A 13,333-nucleotide genomic window follows, 5' to 3' on the forward strand; every position below is an offset into this window, starting at 1 on the left:
GCGCCGCGCTGGACCATCCCAGCAAGCCGGCCGTCGGCTGATTGCTGCGGATCCTGCAGTGCGGGCCCGGCCGAGTGCCACCGCGCCACAGCACCAGCCAGCGCATCCCAGACGCCAGCTGGCCCACATTGCACCATCCGTCGCCGCCATTCCCCCTCTGGGGCGTCAAGGGCAAGCGGCTGCAGCTGATGGTGGCCAGGCTCAGGCGCGCCACTCAGGAGACGGCCCCTCGAGGCCCAAACGCCGTGTAGGCCGCCCCCCAGCGGCATCTGGCGGAAGGGCATCTGAGCCTCAGGCGCCTTCCCCCAGCCTCGCAGCAGCCACTGGGCAGAGCTTGCGAAGGAGCAGCAGGCAGGGCAGGGGAGGCAAAATGCTGGCCAAGGTCTCGCCCTCGCGGGCCACTCAGTAGAGGGTGTGGCCAGCTTTCCTTTAATATGGCGGTGGCCATCTTTATTTTGCCCATGGTTGTGCTTTTGGAGGGCTTTTTTTTTGCGTTAGGCCGACGTTGAGGCCCGGTTTCAATAAAGGTGGAGTGGCTCCTCCCCAGTTTGTGGGAGTGAGTCGTTTGTTGGGCTTTTTGTGGGGCCCGTTTATTGTTTTTGGGGATTCATGTGGGAAGGGCTTTTCATTTTTGTTTAATAAAAAATTATCTTTATTCATGCAGTCTCCATGGTTGTTCTTCTTAGTGTTTGTTGGCTTCGCCGGCTGAGGGCTTGCGGAGCGGCTGCATTCATCTTCCCTCATGGCCCCTGGCCATTCCCTGACAGGGGGCTTAGAAGTACCGTGTAATAAGGTGGCGTCGTGCGGCCCTTGGCCCTGGTCGCTCCCTCCTGGGAACGTACTCCTGCTCCTCCTCCTCCTCATGCTCCTCCTGCTCCTCCTCCTGAGGTGCTGGTCCAACGTCAGGTGGCAGTGCCTGAGTCCTGCGGATAGCCAGGTTGTGTAGCATGCAGCAAACCACCACAAATTGGGAGACCCGGTCCGGCGAATACTGGAGAGCTCCTCCGGAGCGATCAAGGCAGCGGAACCGCTGCTTGAGGACCCCAATAGTTAGCTCGATGATGTTGCGGGTGGTTTGATGGCTCTCGTTGTAGGCCTCTTCAGCAGCGGTCCTGGGCGCGCGGAGCGGGGTCATGAGCCAGGTGCACAAAGGATAGCCTTTGTCCCCGAGTAGCCATCCTCTTGGGGGAGGCTGTGCCTGGAACATGTCATGCACAGTACTCTGCCGCAGGATAAAGGCATCGTGGCTGCTGCCTGGGAAGCTGGCATTGACTGCCATGATGCGCTGCTTGTGGTCACAGACCAGCTGCACATTCAGAGAATGGTAGCCCTTCCTGTTGCGATACTGCTCGCCATGCTCCAGAGGGGCCCGCAAAGCCACATGCGTACAGTCAATGGCGCCCTGCACCAAGGGGAATTCCCCGAGTCTGGAAAATCCCAATGCGCGCTGATGCTGGCTCTCCAGGGCCATGGGGAAGGAGATGAATTGGCTTCTCCTTCTGAACAGTGCTTCGGTCACCTGGCGGATGCAGCGATGCGCGCCGTACTGGGAGATGTTTGCTATGTCCCCAGCAGCGTATTGGAAGGAGCCGGTGGCATAGAAGTTCAATGCCACTGTCACCTTCACTTCCACCGACAGAGACGTCCTGCACCTGAGCTTTGGCCGCAGATCTCGGCGAAGCAGGTGGCAGATCTCTGCAATCACCCCCTTCCGGAATCGGAGCCTTTTAACACATCGCGCGGCACTCATGTTTAGGTAGGAGCGCTGCTGGCGGTATAGCCTGACTGGGTAAGGCCTACGTGGCCGACGCCTGTAGCCCCCTCTGCCTCTAGCCAGGGCTGCCCCTCTCACAATACGTCTGCGAGCCCTACGGACATGGAGCTGCAGCTCCGCGTTGGCACCCCATGCAACCCCCATCAAATCCTGGCAAACACTCTAATTTCCAAATGGCCACTTGCAGCGCTGTTGCCTGAGTCCAAAAATACCTGGCTCTTGCTGCTTGAAACCAGTTAGCTATCCTCCTTGTTGTGTCTCCAGAAATGCGTTGCACAAGACTGTTTTCTGAAATAATGGATGGCCTTTATACTGGAGAGGACGTTCCCTTTAATTAGCGCCCCCCGGGGCCCGCGCTGGTTGTGTTGCGTTCCTTTTTCCAAACGCTCCGGCCGCCCGCCGCACAATGGGGCGGTCCGACTGAAGTTTGCAATCGGGGCGGCCAAAGGGCGTTGCACGAGGATGTGACGTCATTTTCTGCGCGCGCATCCGGGCGGGCGCTAAACTTTGCGCCGGCGCTAACGGGCAACTTAATTTGGGGCGGGGCGCAAACTGCGCTGCGCCCGGGCGCTACACGCATAGCGCCCGGAAATCACTTCTCTTAAGGTGCTAACTGCTGGCGCAAGCAACTGAAAATCTAGCCCTCTATGCCTAATGATGAAGCAGAGATACCCATAGTATCTACCTCCGATCCGGTGATACTGGAATCAGATGAACCCGACACTGGCATTCAAGCCGAATCGACCTTGCCAAAAGAACCTACTACACCACCGAAAACTACTACACCACCGAGGCGTTATCCGGATCGAGTCAGGAAGCCTCCAGAGAGACTGAATCTGTAAACTGTTCTTACATGAAGTTGTGTATATATGTTATGATGTTATGTTTAATGGGGAATATATACTGTTAAGCTAAAAAGGGAGGATTGTAGTGTATGTAACCGTTCCACCTTTAAGAGAACTATTTTAAGGGTTGCACTACTTTATCTTGGCTGCTGTATACTGTAATACCGGTGGTGACCACACCGGTATATAAGTGCTGTGTAATGATTTATTGGGCAGTTCCGCCCTGACCTTCGACTAGTAAAGACCTGTTAACATTTACTCTTGTGGTCTGTGTAATAATTCTCATTATAACACACAGACTTAACACTAGTAACCCCAGAGAAGCCAGTAGAAAAGGATTTTGAAAACATAGTGTCAATCCTACAGGACCACTTAAACCCCACACCGCTGCTGATAGCAGAAAGAGTTAAGTTTCACAAAAGGACCCAGCATAAAGATGAAAGTAACGCTGAGTTCAGGGGCCGAGCAGCGTCGAGGAGAGGGAGAGAGACGCGCAGAAACCCGCGAGGCGCCACCATTGCCACGAGGACCGCCGAGAGCGGCGTTGGCAGCAGCGCAGGAGAAGCGCGAGAAACCTACAGGGCGCTGCCATTGCCACGAGGACCGCCGAGAGCGGCGTTGGCAGCAGCGGGGGAGGAAGGAAAGCGCAGGAGACGCCATTTTAAGCCATTTTAAACCACACCCAAAATGCCGAAGAGTGGCAGTATCACCGCATTTGACAATGAAGTTGAAGACTGGACTACATATGTCGAACGAATAGAGGTATACTGCAAGGCAAATGAGGTGTCAGATGACAAGAAAGCGCCGGTATTGTTAAATTTAATGGGTGCAAAGACGTATGGCTTATTACGAAATCTAGTAACCCCAGCGAAGCCAGTGGAAAAGAGTTTTGGAGACATAGTGACGATACTACAGGAACATTTAAACCCCACACCGCTGCTGATAGCAGAAAGATTTAAGTTTCACAAAAGGAACCAGCATAAAGATGAAAGTAATGCTGAGTATTTAACGGAACTGCGCAATCTATCGAAACACTGCCAGTTTGGAACGGGACTAGCAGATACTTCAAGGGACAAGTTTGTGTGTGGGCTTCAAAGTGAAGGAACCCAGAAACGGCTTCTATCAGAAAAGGATCTTACGCTGGACAAGGCTTTCAGCATTGCAGTATCACATGAAGCAGCAGCACGGGGCGCTGCAGAGATACAACGGAGACCGCAAGAATATGGCACAAATGAAATGTCATACGGAATAGTGAAGTGCTATCGCTGCGGCAGAACAACACACGACCATAATGATTGCTGGTTCAAGGACAAAGTGTGCAGACAGTGTGGAAAAGTAGGACACATAGCAAGAGTCTGTAGGTCGGGAAAGAAAACCAGCAGCAAGAAATCTCCACAGGAGAAGTACAAGAAGGTACATAAGGTGACGGAGAGTAGTTCAGACGAACAGAAGAGTGATACAGACTCCGGAAGCAAGGAGCTGGGTTGTCTGAAACTACATAATGTGATCAAAACAGAGGATCACCAAACTATCTGGGTCACGCTCAAGATAGCAGGAGTCCAAGTGAAAATGGAATTGGACACAGGATCAGCCCTAACAGTCATAAACAGAAGGGACTACAAGCGGCTATTCTCACATATACCCTTGAGAGATACAAAGATTGTCTTGAAGATGTACACGGGGCAAAAAGTCTACCCCAAAGGAAAAATAAGGGTGAACGTTATATATAACGGCAAGGAAACACCAAAAATGGACCTATATGTATTCCCAGATGGAGGACCCCCACTACTAGGACGTGAATGGATCCAGAAGATACAGCTAGATTGGCATTCCATACAAGCACTGGCTGTAGATGCCAAAAAGGATGACGACGTCACACCTGGACGACTGTCAAAAATGCTAACTGACGCACAAGAAGTGTTCCAGCAGGGACTCGGAACACTAAAAGGCATAACAGCGACGATCAAAATAGAGGAAAATGCAAGCCCAAAGCTTTTTAAGGCCAGACCGGTACCTTATGCGATCCGCCCAGCCGTCGAAGCAGAGCTGGAAGGTTTGGAACGTTCAGGAGTACTGCCCAAAGTGGACTGGAGCGAGTGGGCTACACCCATCGTTCCTGTAATGAAGAGGTCGTTGAGTAATACGCCTGGGGAACCAAAGAAGGTTCACATCTGTGGGGACTTTAAGGTGACAGTGAACCCATTCCTTCACACGGTACAATATCCGCTTCCGCGGATTGAAGATATTTTCGCCTCGCTATCTGGAGGGAAACGCTTCACTAAGATTGATCTGGCCCAGGCGTACCTGCAAATGGAGGTAGAAGAAGCCTCCAAACAGTACCTCACGATCAACACTCATAAAGGTCTCTACCAATACAACCGGCTGGTGTTCGGGGTAGCATCAGCTCCGGCTATTTGGCAAAGGGCAATGGAACAAGTCCTGCAAGGGATTCCAGGGACCCAGTGTTATTTGGACGACATCCTGGTTACGGACGAAAATGACAGTGATCACCTCGCCAACCTGGAGCAGGTGCTCACTAGATTGAAGGAATATGGGCTCCGAGCTAATCGCCACAAATGCGAGTTTTTCCAGAAGCAGATCTCGTATTGTGGCCACATTATTGATAAAGAGGGGTTACATAAGTCCCCTGAAAAGATTGAGGCAGTAGTCAAGGCTCCAGCACCGGAAAATGTGTCACAACTGAGGTCGTTCCTCGGGCTGGTGAACTACTACCATAAGTTCTTGCCGAATTTGTCTACCGTACTACACCCACTGAACACCCTACTGCAAACGGGGGTACCATGGAAGTGGAGTGACGAATGTAAACGAGCTTTCCAGAAGAGCAAAGCATTGATCACATCAAAAGAGGTGTTGGCTCATTTCAACCCAGCACTACCAATTCGGTTGGCATGTGATGCATCACCCTATGGCATTGGAGCGGTGCTGTCGCACAAATTCCCGGACGGCTCGGAGAGGCCAGTAGCCTTTGCGTCTCGGTCACTAACCTCAGCCGAGCGTAACTACGCCCAGATTAACAGGGAGGCCCTCAGCCTAGTGTGGGGAGTGAAAAAGTTCAATCACTATCTGCACGGACAGAAGTTCACCTTGCTGACTGACCACCAACCACTTGTCTCCATCTTTAATCCAAAGAAGGGCGTTCCGGTGATGACTGCGCAATGGCTACAAAGATGGTCCCTTTTTCTAGGGGCGCACCAATGTGAAATCGAGTATAAGGGCATGAAACAGCATGGAAACGCTGATGGGCTATCACGCCTGCCACTGCCTACTGCGGAGGAAGCACCAGCAGTGGATCCTGTCGAAGTATTTCATTCGACTATAATTGAATGCTTGCCAGTAACTAACGCTGGTATAGAGAAGGAGACCCGAAATGACCCGACACTGTCTCGGGTATATGATTTGACGGTGAAGGGATGGCCAGCACATGGCGACTCACTGTTGCCAGCATTCTCATCCAGAAGAGAACAGCTGTCAGTATGCCAGGGGACCTTGATGTGTGGATCCCGAGTGGTAATTCCACCCAAGTTAAGGGAGAGAGTGCTCAATGAGCTTCACGAAGGTCATCTGGGAGGGGTGAAAATGAAAAGCCTTGCTAGGGCTTATGTGTGGTGGCCGGGGATCGATCAGCAAATCGAGGACCTGACAAAGAGCTGCTCAGGATGCCAGAAGGTCCAAAATGCACCACCACATGCCCCTCTACACCCATGGTAGTGGCCCTCATCTCCATGGCAACGGGTGCATATTGATTTTGCTGGTCCATTCATGGACTCAATGTTTTTAATAGCCGTGGATGCGCACTCGAAATGGCCTGAGGTGATCAAAATGTCCTTCACCACCACGGAGAAAACTATTGCAGTCCTACGGACCATTTTTGCCAGGAACGGCTTGCCAGAGCAGATTTGCTCTGATAACGGACCACAGTTTGTGTCCAAAGAGTTTCGAAGATTTATGAAAAGGAATGGGATAAGGCATTACACATCCGCCCCGTATCATCCAGCCACAAATGGATTGGCTGAGAGGTTCATGCAAACCTTTAAAAAAGCAGTAAAGGCCATGTGCGATGACGACATTCCGCTGCAGCATAAGGTGGACAATTTCCTGTTAGCCTACAGAAATGCGACACATGCAGTCACCAACCAGGCCCCGGCCATGATATTCTTTACCCGAAGGTTGAGATCTCAGACATCTGCTCAGACCAAATGTACGAAGAGATGTTGAGAGTAAGCAATTCCAGCACATCAATGAGAAGCCGACAAGGAGCTTCAATGTAGGGCAACCAGTCTTGGCCCGCGACTACCGAACAGAGAAATGGCAACCAGGAACGATATGCACACGGCAGGGGCCACTAATGTACACAGTGGATGTTGGGGAGAACATTGTGAGATGCCATGCTGACCAGATCCTAGAGTCACAGGAACGAGTCAACCCCATGTCTTGGCCATACGTACCTGGTGAGGAACCCGACGTACAGGTCGCATCTACCTCAGAAACAATAGCATTGGAAGCTGATGACTCAACTGACGACAGGGTGTTAGAATCGCCTCCGTACCAAGAGCGAGACACTCGGGAAAGGCGTTATCCAGAAAGAATCAGGAAGCCTCCCCAAAGACTGAATTTATAAATAGACTATTTTCAGTTAATGTTGCATGTTAAAAGTGTTAATTGTAATTAGTTTGATATTTAATTGTTAAATGAGTGTTATGGTACTGTTAATCTAAAAGGGGAGGAATTGTAATGTATGTACCTTTAAGGGGGAGAACTACTTTTTACAGCTCCTGTATCCTGTAGTACCGGCAGTGACCACACCTGTATATAAACCCTGAGTAGTGATCTGTGCAGTCAGTTGCAGTTTAAACCCTCATTCAGTAAACACTTGTTGGTCGTTCCCTGCAGTCTGTTGTCTGATTATTGAAGGACACAACATTAAGGTACACGGATATAACAGACACTGCTCGAGCAAAGAGCCAGAACAGATACAATGGCCTAATGGCTTCCTTGTGTCATGTAAGCTTCTACTGCCACTTGGCTGAGATCAGCTAATTCATCACATACCAACAATTGATCCTCTCGCTACACCACAATTGTGTGTCAGTAGAGGCGTAAAGACAGCATGCAAATCCTGGTGTAATAGTGGCATCGCGCACACAAATTATTTGTATTTCTTTCTCATCGTCTCACATGGGCCTACACGCACAGACATACAGGTTGGAATTTTAACTCCTGGGCGGGAAAGCTGCCCAGCGAGTGGCAGTGGAAGGCCCATTTAATGGCCCGGCCTCGTTAACATGTCAATGGCCAATCTCCCAACCAAAACGGGCGGGAGATCGCCGAGTTAACAGCAGAAACATGGAGTAGCCTAGAGGCCTCCCGCCGGGCCCAAGGTAAGTGCAGGGACGAGAGTGGGGCGAGGGTGGGGGTGCAGGATATGGGGACTCCGGGGCAGGGGAGACCCACACTTTCCTTATGAGGCACGGAGGGGCACTGCTGCTCTTCCTGGACCCACAAAGGAAAGTTCTAAGCTTACTTGGAAGGAGCTCTTTGGTCTTCAGACCTGGAAGCAGCTTCTGGGGTGGCCGGTGCAGGCACCTTACCCTCTTCCGGTTTAAGATGGTGCTGGGGTCCTATTGACGTAATAGAACCTCGATTTGTATAAATGTATGAGGCGCCTGCTTGACTCAGTTGGGCACCACATACACCTGAAAAATCAGCCATTTTAAAATCGGAATGGAGTGGGCACCCATTCTATTTTAACTGCCTGGTTTCCACCGGTGTTAAAGTTCCTCCCTCTCTCTCTCTCTCTCTCTCTCTCTCATGCAGTATGGGCTCAAAGGACTGTTGTCAAGCTACTGATACATTCATTTCAAGAAACACGCCCAAGGTGTGGCCAGTAACACTGGTGGAAGACAAGTGCTGTAATAAAAATTAGAAACAATCAGTTAGCAACAGATCAAGCAAACTACTGTGGAGTAACCATTTATATACCTTTATAATATCACCTTTTTAGTCACAACGGCCTAAAAGAACAAAGGCCAGTCTTAAAAAGGTACAGGATGAATGAAACATAAAAAATTGAGATTGGCAAGCAGTGCGCAGTGCAGCTCTGCCCAAAATGGATGAGAAACCACGGTGCGCCTAATTTGCATGAATTTAATGTATACTATAATGTAATTAAGCTCTCATACATTTTACTTGAGAGAACTTTTAACAGGACTAAAAGGCTGACTGGAAGATTGTGCAACGTGCATATTAAGCAGGGATCCCAGAAAAGGAATTCCCTTCCTGATTTCCCCAGCCTCCACTCACATTTTACAGGATCAAGCCCATCAGCTGGAACTGACCATGGCCCTCCGAGAGCTGTTTGGCTCAGTGCCACACCGAGTAAACTATGTCCACTGACCAGCTTCTTTGGGTTATTTCCTTAAACAATTTCGGTAATTATGTGAGGGATTGATAATATCTTGAGGGCCCTGAGCTGGTTAAATGAACAGGAGACGAAGGAGTGGGGGGGGGGGGGCGAAAAACCATGTTTGAAGCCTCAAAATATGTAATTTCTGTGAATCCTCGCAACATAAAGAGAAGCTAAACACTCCTGTCATTCACTTTGACCAGTGCTGATCAGGGTGGACTGGAGTTATGAGTGACTAATTATTGAATAAACCTGGCTCTGTCAGCGCCATTGTGTTCACTCAGATATTAAAGTAGTAAAGCTAGTCAGCACTAAATAGTTATAAGATAACGCCTTCACATAAATCAGTGAATGGCACTAAAACTCTTACCATTTGGCACCTTTTTCCAAAGACTACATTGCAGAATGCACAGAATTCCCGGTGTTGACTGTTGTGGACTGTTTACATGAGAATAACTTTAAGAGGTGTGGGTGCATGTTTGGTAATTGTTACCGTTGATATGGTATTTTGTAACATGGCTCATATAGAACATTACTTTCTTGTTCCAGCAGGACACGCCTAGTATCACAATAATTTCACACAGTTGTAATAAATAAAATTCCATTCGGCGCACCCAATAACTCCTCCCCCTATGTCTTTAACCCACTGCGAGCCACATACCATAGGAATGTTACATTGGGAATGTGCAGAAGACTTCCTCCATTGGTTGTCAGATATAAAAACAGAAAATACTTGAAATGTACGGGTTGTCGTGGTGCAAGGGTTTACACCCAAAACATTTTACCCATCTTTCTCGTTCAGTTGCTGACTAATCTGATGTGCATTTACACATTTTATTTCAGATTTCTAACATTTATGGTTTTTCCCTTTAAGTTTGGCAATAAACTTTTTTTTTCTATTGCCACGGTTTTCTTTGGAATTTTGGAAGACTCGTGTCTGTGAACCGGTTCACTGGGTTTAAGCTGCGAAATCTGGTTCCTTCATACTCGAACCATATTAACGGTGTAAATACTGGAAAGTGTGAGGTTATGCACTTTGGCAGGAAAAATCATAGAGCAAGTTATTATCTTAATGGCAAGAAACTGGAAAGTACTGTAGTACAAAGGGATCTGGGGGTCCTGGTGCACGAAACTCAAAAAGTTAGTACGCAGGTGCAGCAAGTGATCAAGAAGGCCAATGGAATGTTGGCTTTTATTGCTAGGGGGATGGAATATAAAAACAGGGAGGTATTGCTGCAGTTGTACATGGCATTGGTGAGACCGCACCTGGAATACTGCATACAGTTTTGGTGTCCATACTTAAGAAAAGACATACTTGCTCTCGAGTCAGTACAAAGAAGGTTCACTCGGTTAATCCCGGGGATGAGGGGGTGGTCATATGAGGAGAGGTTGAGTAGATTGGGACTCTATTCATTGGAGTTCAGAAGAATGAGAGGCGATCTTATTGAAACATATAAGATTGTGAAGGGGCTTGATCGGGTGGATGCGGTGAGGATGTTCCCAATGATGGGTGAAACTAGAACTAGGGGGCATAATCTTAAAATAAGGGGCTGCTCTTTCAAAACTGAGATGAGGAGAAACTTCTTCACTCAGAGGGTGGTAGGTTTGTGGAATTTGCTGCCCCAGAAAGCTGTGGAAGCTACATCATTAAATAAATTTAAAACAGAAATAGATAGTTTCCTAGAAGTAAAGGGAATTAAGGGTTACGGGGAGCGGGCAGGAAATTGGACATGAGTCTAGATTCGGAATGGTCATGGCCCTGTGGGTAGTGGAGTGGGCCCAGGGGCCGTGTAGCCTGGTTCTGCTCCTACTGTGTTCTAATTCTGTGTTAGATTTCAGGAGATGGTTTTATTCCTGTTCCTGGCTGGGGTGGAGATCGCCTTTACAGAAGGTAAGTACTGTAGAAAATATAGGGACAGAGTGATCTCCTGGAAGAATTTCGATCGCCTAGTTGGGTCGGAGAGGAATTTCCCAGATTTTTTTCTCCCAAATTGGCCATTGGGTCTTTATCTGGTTTTTCGCCTCTCCCGGGAGATCACATGGGTTTGGGTGGATGCACAGTGATAGAAGATTTGAGGTTAGGATCAGATCAGCCATGATCTTATTGAATGGTGGAGCAGGCTCGAGGGGCCGATTGGCCTACTCCTGCTCCTATTTCTTATGTTCTTATACTGGAAGACTCAGGGACTCGGGGCTCGATTTTAATAGCCCCGAGGAGGTGGGTTTGGAGGCAGGTCTGTAGTGAAAATCGGGAAAAAATGGCACCCAACCCGCCTCCCCCACCCGACTTTTGTGAGTGTCGGGTCATCCGCTCCCAAACCGACCCGACTGGAACTGGTGGGACAGATAGTTAAGGCAGTTAAGAGCCTGTTAACTGCCTTGTTAATCCTATTTTGATAGTGGTTTCCCATTTTCAGGCTTCTGGCTCCTGTTGCCCGTCTTGTCAGAAACACGCCAGTTTCAAGGAGATGAGTTGCTGGAGGATATGATTTGTATGCATTAGTGGAGCGCTTTAAAAGCGCCCCTGAAACATGGTTGACATTCAAATGCAACAACTTTGCTGTTGTAGGTATGAGATAAGATTTTGCACATCTACTGACCTTGTGACAGTTCAAGCTGACACCCATCTGCAGTGTGACCTGAATGGAATCATTTCAGGCCACTTCGACTGTGCGCTTGCAAGCTTGTTGCCTCAAATGAAATCTATAGCAAGGGGATGGGAAAAATTTATGTCCTCTCATCCTGGTCCTCATAATCAGAGGAGCAGCAGCCTCGTGGCTCAGTGCAGATCTTCCTGGGAAGAGGAGGAGGACGAGTGGCGCCTTGTGTGCCCTGTTGTGACCAATGCAGCATCCCTCCAGGTCACTGCTGCCCGTCAAGCAGGGTATGCACACTGCCTTGCCACATTCGCATAAGCTTACTCTTCAACTATTGGTGGCTACCATATGGCTCTGTAATTGTAGGCAAAATTTGTCCAACATCATACATCATCTCTGCTATACCTGGTTATTTCATATCACTTTCCCCATCAGCATTACAAAAGCAAGTTGCCCTGAGCCCTCAATGCGCATTTGCCATTTCCCAGAACACATAGGCCACACAATCAACTGTTCGCCATAATTTTTCTTTACCACATGACAAAAGGATCACAAACCAAGAACATTCAGAAAAAAAAGACATAACACCCACGTGAGACCCTTGTGACTATATGTGCTTAATCTTTCTCTCATGTGTGCTTCTACGTGGTGCTACCCCTGTGGCTTCAGCAGATGTAGAGGCATCTTGCTGACTAGGATGCTGCGCCTGCTTACATGCCTTTGGCGGGCGTCCTCTGGGTTTAGGATCCTGGGAGGGCTCTTCAACAGTTTGCTCTTCCTGCGGCTGTGCAGGAGCTGAAACAGCCATCTCAGTTGGCTCTGCAAAGTGGGTCTCTGACCAAGGGCTCCACAGTGGCATGGTCGTGTAAGTGCTTGGAGAGGAGCCCACACTTCCTTGTGTCTTGCCAAAATCATCTCTCTCATGGGTCAGCTGCACCTCAGTGCTGATAAGTGGCAGGAGAGCACCTTGCTGTACTTCAGGGGGACCATGAGGACCCGTATCTGCACTGGCAGTCCTCCTCAAAAGGACGTCCATGAAGCTCTGGTCTTTCTGATCAATAGCTGCCCATCTCTCCTCCTGAGATGACAATCTATTTTGAACAGTCACCATGTTTTCCTGACTCTGGCGACTTATTTCCTCCATGGCGGTAGCCATCCTTTCCATGGAGGTTGCCATCCTATCCATGGTGGTGCGTTCATGCGCCATTACCTCCACCACGGCAGTGCTGATGTTACAGATGGACTCCTCCATTATATCCACACTCGCACTAACCCTGGAGGCAAACCCTTCCAGAAACTCCTGCACTTGTTCCTGTATTTCACGAACCGCTCTTTTTCTGGATGGCCACAGAGGCACAGTGTCTGCATGCAGCTCAACAGAGCAAGGAGAGTCCTGCAACCTCCAAGGAGGACTCTCCACTGCTGTCGCTGTCTCCACCATCTGCTGATGCTCACTTGTGTGCTGTGATAGACCAGGTGGCAACACTACTCTAACTCTATGATTCTCTATGAACATCATATGCCATTGCAGTCAATCACTAAATGTCGAGGGATGAAACTCTATTATGTCACCAGCTTCCTCTAGTGTGCCCATCTCTCAATTGCCCACTTCCAGATCCTCGCCACCTCCAACAATTTTGTGTGCAGCCTCCTCAGCAATTGTCAAGTTTGCTAGGGTTGGTGTACCTCCTCC

The sequence above is a fragment of the Somniosus microcephalus genome, chromosome 11, assembly GCF_052327205.1.
Source record: "Somniosus microcephalus isolate GS21.2 chromosome 11, FLI_Smic_1.0, whole genome shotgun sequence".
NCBI classification, from domain to species: domain Eukaryota; kingdom Metazoa; phylum Chordata; class Chondrichthyes; order Squaliformes; family Somniosidae; genus Somniosus; species Somniosus microcephalus.